General features: G+C 36.2%; 1 pseudogene; it reads right to left on the reverse strand.

The window, feature by feature from the left end:
* Positions 1-5,626: 5,626 nt before the first annotated feature.
* On the reverse strand, positions 5,627-7,193 carry LOC144252803 (BUB3-interacting and GLEBS motif-containing protein ZNF207-like; annotated as a pseudogene).
* Positions 7,194-7,993: the final 800 nt, after the last annotated feature.

Genomic DNA, 7,993 nt, shown 5'->3' on the forward strand with positions numbered 1-7,993 from the left:
TTTCAATTTATTCTGTGAGTTATTAATTGCTTTATAATAAGTTTTTTGAGTTCTTTATATATTCTGGATATTAACACGCATTTGTGGATCAGGTGGCAAAGATCTCCCATTCTGCAGGTTCTGTCTTTATGCTTTTATTTGTTTCCTTTAGTGTTCAGAAGTTTTTAATTTGATGCCATCCTACTTATTGATTCTTGGTTTTATTTCTTATGCTTTACGAGTTTTGTTAGGGCAATTGATGCTTGTGTTAATGTGTTGAAAAGTTCACCTTACAATTTTATCTAGCCGTTGTAGAGTTTCTTGTGTAATTCCTAAATCTTTGATCCACTCTTGAGTTGACTTTTTCTCTTAATGTGTGTATCTATTTTTTCCCAGACCCACTTGTTAAAAAGGCTGTATGTGTTGTTTTCTGATAGCAATCCATTGTGATGTGGTAAGGGCTAGAGGGAATTATTTCAGTTTTGTATTTACTAAGACATGCTTTGTATCCTAATATATGATCTATTAGAAAGGAAGTTTTTTGTATGCTAAAAAATTATGAGTTCTGTTCTTCTCTGATGAAATAGTGTGTAGATAACTATTAAGTTGATATGAAATAAAGTAAAAGTGATATATAGGACAGTTATTGATGTTTTGTCCACCTAACCAGTCACTTTTGATAGTAATATTAACTTCACCAACACTTATGTTTTTTATTGGGGCCTATTTGTCCCTTTAGACTGAATAGTAATTATTTTTATAAAATTGATTGCAATGCCATTCACGTGTAAATATTTTACAGACGTTTTTATTTTTGTTGGATTTTTCCCTTTAGCAGTATGTAGTGACCTTCTTTGCTACATTTGAGTAATTGTTGCTTGAAGTCACCTTTATCACATTTACAAATAGCTACTACTTTTTTGGCTTTCATTTACATGGAATATCTCTCTATTTTTTCACTTTTATTATGTGAACAACTTTGCAAGTCAGGTGTGTTTCTTATAAACCACATACATTTGGGTCTTGTTTGTTAATTGAATATTTCAGTCTATATCTTTTAAGTTGATAATTAACATGATGTGAATCCAATGTTAATGAGGTGTGTTTCTTTATAATAGAGGGTTCACTCTTAATTCGCATTTGCTTATCCACTCTTCTGGTTACATTCATTCTTTGTATTCTCCAATGATTTATTTTAATCTTCTTCTTGTGTATATAAAATTCCATTGTGAATCTCCTACACTGGTAGCCTAGTTGTCATAGTTTATTTTAGTTTATTCTTGTTTTGAAAAGTCTTTATTTCTGAAGAATAACTTTGATGCAGATCACAGTGTAGACTGGCAGTACTGAAGTAAGACAGATGAGACTGGACACCAGAGGAATTAGCAGGAAGCAGGTTTATTGTCTGCAGCATCTCCAGAGGGAGCTTTCACTTAAAACAAATTCTCTCACTGAATACTGAGTCCAGACATTTGTTGAGCTTTATACCCAGTGGTGTCGACAGGGGAGCTTGAAGGTATACATTTTTGCAGGGGTCTACATGAAAGTTATTTTTTTCTGTGAGTTCTCATAAGTTACCTGGTGTCTCATTTCTTAGAACTGTCAGGGATTTTACAGATTATAAATCCACAGAAGCAGAGTGCATTCATTAAGTCCAGGGGTAAATTTTTTTCCCCAAATTTGAATTGCTTTTTAATGATTTTTAAGTTTCCAAGAATAAAAACACAATACAGGTCTATATCATACTATATGTTAATTGCTCTCATTCAGAGGAAATGCTATCTGGCTAGGATGGTGTCTTAATACAGAAGAAGGAACAAACATAACCCAGGTTTGTTTTGGCCCCTCTTCCAATTTTCTCTTTATCCCCTATAACACACACACACATAGACATACAACTTTTCTCACCAAATAAAACTAATCTTGCTTGGAAACAAATGTGGATACTATTCATCTCTGCATACTGCATAAAACACTGCTCACTAAGAGTGAGTATGAACTATGAAGTAATCATTTTCAAAACCAGTTTAATATAGTTGTAACTTTGCCACACGATCCAATTTTAGTTTGGTTTCCTAAAAATTAGTAAACTATCCAGGTTGACAGGTCTGTAACACTCAAACCCTTTTCTTCTATCACACATGTACTCTACACCCGTACATACCACACAAGCACACAAACACATACAACCTTCCCACTCTTCACAGGGCACTACATTAACATTTGCTCTAATGTGGTGACATCTGAAAATATTAAAAATCACAAACATCTCCAGATGTCCTTTCAAACCTTGATGTCAATGTATAAGCTTAAGATTAATAACATATATCAGTACCCTGTGGCAGTTCCAATAATTAACTTATCCTTGAGGTTAAATTTAATAGTTTGGGGAGAGTATAACCAGTAAGATTTTCCTAGAAATGAAAGTGAAAATTTTGAAAGAAACATTTCATGGCTCCAAATTAAGAATGTCAAATTGTCAATTTACTGAGGTTCTATACAATAATATAAACTTTACTGAGGCTGTTAATGTAATATAAAATACTTTGTTTTTGTTTGTTTACACCACAGTCAAATGTGAATATTAATATAAAGCCTTCTCTGCCCAAAGATTATAAAAATCCTAAGTTTAATTAAATTTAGGGGCCTTCACCAAACTTGCTGCAAGTTTGGGGACATAAATATCCAACAGCCATAAAGCTGTGAAAGCCCCTATAAGGAATAAAATAAATCCTACTTGCCTCAGACTGAACAGGGCAACACTGAGACTCAGCCTCAGCCTATGGCAGGGCTATAGGAAGAAGAAAATTTTAATTTTAGAAAAACATTACCCAATTAATTTAAAATACATGCATTATTTTTTTAAAAAAATCCAATGATCAAGCAAGAATAGGAGAAAAGAGCAGCTCTTTTATCTACTACAATTCCATTTTAAGCCCATATTTGTTTTTTCCTAGGGAAAGGGAATTTTCCCCTATATAAGTTTAATTAAACTGAGTTCAACACATAACTTGATCAATGGAATAGGTATTCTCCCATATCTAATGGCAAACATTGTGAGAGATTTCTAAAACACAAATTCAAATGAAATAATTCCAGCAGTCTCTCAAAAATTGATCCTCATTTGCCAGCCTTGTTACTATCATCAGTTGTAAATCTTATAAAATAGAAACTAGTGCCAGACAAAACATTGTTTTTGCTTTTCTACAAAGGGTGATAAGAGGAGTAGATGAAAGAGCCAAAACTGCAGTTCTATTAATCTTATAACTTCCTCAATAATGGCAATTACAGTGCCTGCCTGAATTTATCAAATCCCCAAAGTAGGACAGTTAAAATTCAATTTGACTCAACTTTATCTACTACTTAAAGAAGCACAAGTCAAAAGAGTTATTTCAACATAATTTGTCCCACTCATGATTCAACCACATTAAGGACCCCAGAAGCAGTTAGGTAAAAGGTATTTTCTAGAAGCTTAATCATCTTTAGGTGCATGAAAATTACAGATTACATACACTAAATGGGCATCACCTATGAGCCACATAACTTACAAGGTACAGGAAAGATAATGTACTTAGTTCTTAAATGCCATGCATAACACTATCAATTAATTGTTCATTAGAATTTTATCACTTGTTTAAATTTTTTTATCCCTTTGGACCCCAGAGAACAATAAACTTTGCTATAAAATATTGGTCTTCTCATAAAATGCACATAAAGCTTTACACAATTTTTATAAAGGTCTACCAACTCTTATAAAGTTTGTGGATAAATCTGTACATGAAATCCTTTATTGACACTGATTTGGGAGAACATTTCCTATTTAATCATTATAAATGATTAATCATTCTTAATCAGGCCACTTTTACCTTAAATACTTTTCAACAAAGTTTGTTTCTTTGGAAGTATGAAAAACAAGTGACCAAATCTAAAAAAAACTTATGCATATTACAAAACAATTTAGCTATGCAAACAGTGGAAAGGATTGTGGGACTGGCAAAAGCTTTCATGGTGATAAATGGATTCTGTCTTTTCAAAGTATGGAATTTTTTGCACCTCAATGGTACCAGAGTACAGAAGCTATATCAGAAGAGCACAACACCAGATTTTAAAAACCATTCAGCTTTAAAATACTTGAAATTATTCACTTAAATACAAACTCTTCTGTAATGAGTAAACATTTAAATATATTTTCCTACAAAGTTAAAGCCTTTTTGCCTTAAAACTTTATTTTTTAACATTTTTCCCATAACCTCAAAGTTATTTTAAGAAATACTCACTTTTTAGAAGCCTTACAATTAGAGAAACTCCACTTGTATTCATTGATAATTACTTTGTGGATTATTTGATACTTAAAGATATCAGGAAAAACAAAAAGTCCAACAAGGGCTATTATTATAAAAGATTTGTAACACAAAATACTGAATAATGGCAGTTATCTCTACAGAAAAGTTCTCTATTAGAACACAATAATATTCAAATTTGCCAAGGATAAAAACAGCAAAGCCAAGTAGGCTTAATAACAGAAGGTATCCATCTAATCAAATAAATAATGTTACCTTCCAGGAACCTAATATATTTAAAAATTGTCAGTCCACCAATTACCATCAAAGTACCCCAAGAGGCACAGTAGTACACTTAGAATAACATATAACAACCCATTAACAACATAAGTAGCTATTACTACATGCACCTAAGCTTCTAGAAGTTTGTACCTGAAAAGCTTCTGAGGTCCATGCAGTACTGAAATCTCAAAAATAATCAGCATGAAATTAATCGGTCTGGCAGTAGGCTCTAAATAGCTCATGGAAGAACTATTAAGGCTTATATATTTTAAATATCTATGAGATCTGATGACACCCAAGGGTGTGGAAAGGTGACAATATGAAGATTTCAAACCTATTGCATAATAATTAATATGTATATTTAATGGAAATATCAACATACAATTCTATATAAACTGTTCAGTTTAAAACATGCAGCTAAGAAACAATCTACTATTCAAAGGACAGAATTCAATAATGTATCAAAACTGCATTGATAACTATGAATTTTATTATGTGGACATCTACTGTGGCATGCATCTGTACAAACCTTTCAGGCAGTGGTCCACAGCTGGGTTATAAATAAAAAGGCATACTTTTTTCTCTCTTTATTACAATGAAGTTTAACAGTACAGAAAAGTCACATGACCTTCGTGGGTCAGATTTCTTAAACCCTGCAACATGAGGAACTCTAAATACATTAAGTATTGTTACACATTCAGACTTCCAATGTACAGGTACTTGGAAACAGCCCTCACCAAACTAGGTTGGGGACATGAAGTCCAACAGCATCTGAAATGCTGTGAATGCATAACTTTACAAATAGCAATGTAAGCTTACAGAACTTGCCTTTATTAAGGTGGTATGTTCATGTAATTCCAGCGCCTTCACAATTTAACAATCCAAATTTACTATACTTCACTTCTAAAAACCTAGACGAAACATGAAAAAGAAGCCATGCAGTATAAATTGCAACCTCAGGAAAAGTTCCTGCTTTATTATTCCAAATAATTTTTCCTATGTGAAATAAATTTACAATACTTCCTGGTATGTGGGAAGATAATGTTTGTTAAAGTCACAATGAAGCCTTATTGACGGAAGCTCGGCTATATAAACAGCACACCTTGCAACATTACAGGAGGTCTCATTCCCATTGGAGGTTGAGGAGGCCCACCTTGGTTAGTGGGTACCATTGTTGGTCCCTGCCCATATGGTGGCATAGCACCAGGAAGGTAACCTGGCATGCCTTGATGATGACCACCATACTGACCATGAGGTGGCATTGGGGGTCTCATTCCTTGCTGCTGTGGGATGCCTGGCTGTGGTGGCATCATACCTCCAATTGGTCCAACTGGTGGATTACTGATTGGGGCCTGTCCTAATCGAGGAAGATTATGCTGATAATTATGTAACTGTGCCCTTCTCTCTTCCAGTGATAAATCCTCATCTGGATGGATCAACTTACTGGTTGCACTGGTGGTTGTAGGTGTAGCAAGCTTACTTGTTATTGAAGCTGCTGGTTTTGCTGCAGTACTATTTGTTGCCCTAGTGGTTGAAGCTGTAGACTGTGTATAACCAGGGAATGTAGACTTTGGGGGTTCTGTAGTTTTTGCAGGGGTGCTATTTAAGGGCTTGATATCTGTACCAACAGGTCCTTGCACAGCTGCCTGAGCTTGTGCTGTGCTAGGAAACAGAGCTTTAGAAGATGCAGAAAGACTTTATGAATTGGATGAAGCTATACTTGAGCTTATTACAGGTGTCCCCATCTGTCCAGCACTGGGGAAAAGAGGCTTAGTTACTGGAGGCTGTGGAGCAGGTACTGTTGCTGTTGGTGCAGGTGGCCTATTAAGAATACCTGGTGCTGACACAGCCTGTGCTTGAGTCATTGGAGGAATTCCAGGACAGGGAACGGGGGGGGGGCATACCTGGTGGCATACCAGGCATAAGAGGTGGTATTCCTGGTTCAGGTGGCATCATTCCACCCATTGGCATCATTATGTTTTCACCACAAAATGACTGGGTGTATTTTCTCTGATGATGCAATCCAGGTGGCATGCCTGGCATAACTGGTGGCATACCTGGCATCAGAGGAGGAACACCTGGCATCAGTGGAGGCTTGCCTGGAGGCATTCCTGGTGATCCTGGAACTGGTGGCAGTCCTGGCTGAGCCATTGGAGGGATATAACCTTGCTGAGGTTGAACAGACTGTGGTTGAAATGAAGTTGAGGCTGCAGAGTCATCATCATCATACTCATCAGAATCATCCTGTTGCCTCTTTTTTTTTACTCTCTTGTGTTTTCTGTTCAAGAAGTTGTCATCTTTCATCCATATCTTTTTCTAGAATACCTTCCATACCGTATATTTCCAACTCTATGTATGTTCTCCCAGGTATTGCATTCCTTACAGCATCTATTGTCTCTTTATGAACCTGCATGCAATGAATAGCTAAGCCAGGTCCTGTATACAATTTCTTATGACATATATGGCATTTAAAATGCTTTTCCTTTTTGTGCTGTATAAGGATCTTCTCATCATCAAATCTCTATTACAATACCAGCACCACGGCTTCAGCTAATTCTTCTTCTTGCGACCCATAGCTGTGTCCTTTCGGAAAATTAAAGGGAGGAGAAAAAAGCAGGAAAAGGAGGAAATAAATTGCTCACTTTTCTGACCCAATGGCCACCACCTCGTCCCACAAGAAACCCAGGGGTAGATTTAGTTTCTGCAAGTCAGAGCAGATCAAAAAGAAATAGGGAGTGTAACCACATTTGAGCCATTTTGTAGAGATCTTTGCTGATACATTGTAAACAAGAACAATTATGGTGAGGGTCTGTGGAGAAGCTTAATGAAGATGCATTTGTGTATGAGGAGGTGCCACTATAGTATTTCTGTTTTAATGCTTGAAATATATTATTGCATGTCCTTCTGGCCCTTTGAGTTATCCAGATGTGTTACCTTTTACCAATGACTTGGTGCTTCTCTCTTGAATCTGTAAAAATCTTTCTTTGGTCTGAATTTTGGCATTTTAAACAAAGAGCAGCTTCATTTGTGACTGTCATAAACTGGAAGCAATCAAGATTCCCCTAGACAGGTAAACAGAGAAACAAAGTGCTCTCGTCACAGAGTGGACATGACTTGGGATTTAAAAGGGACAAACCAAGGTACCAATAGCGTGGCTGAGTGAGCCACCCTGGGAGTTTGTGTCATTCCATTCACATGACATTCTGGAAGGGCACATTGGCTGAGGCTGGTGTGGGGTCGAGCAGGAGACGTTCTAGGTTATTCTGTGATGCTGTGGTGGTGGATATATGCACCACGCCTTGTGAAAACCCAGAGACCCACCAAGAGTGGAACTGGATGTAACCAACTAAAATCCAAAGTGAAGATAGGGACCTGTGACGGAATGCAGATTGCAAACAAGAATGTACCTGCATTACGAGCACTGAGGATTGAGCCCAGCACTGAGGATTGAG

Source organism: Urocitellus parryii, unplaced genomic scaffold, assembly GCF_045843805.1.
Source record: "Urocitellus parryii isolate mUroPar1 unplaced genomic scaffold, mUroPar1.hap1 Scaffold_59, whole genome shotgun sequence".
Lineage (NCBI taxonomy): Eukaryota > Metazoa > Chordata > Mammalia > Rodentia > Sciuridae > Urocitellus > Urocitellus parryii.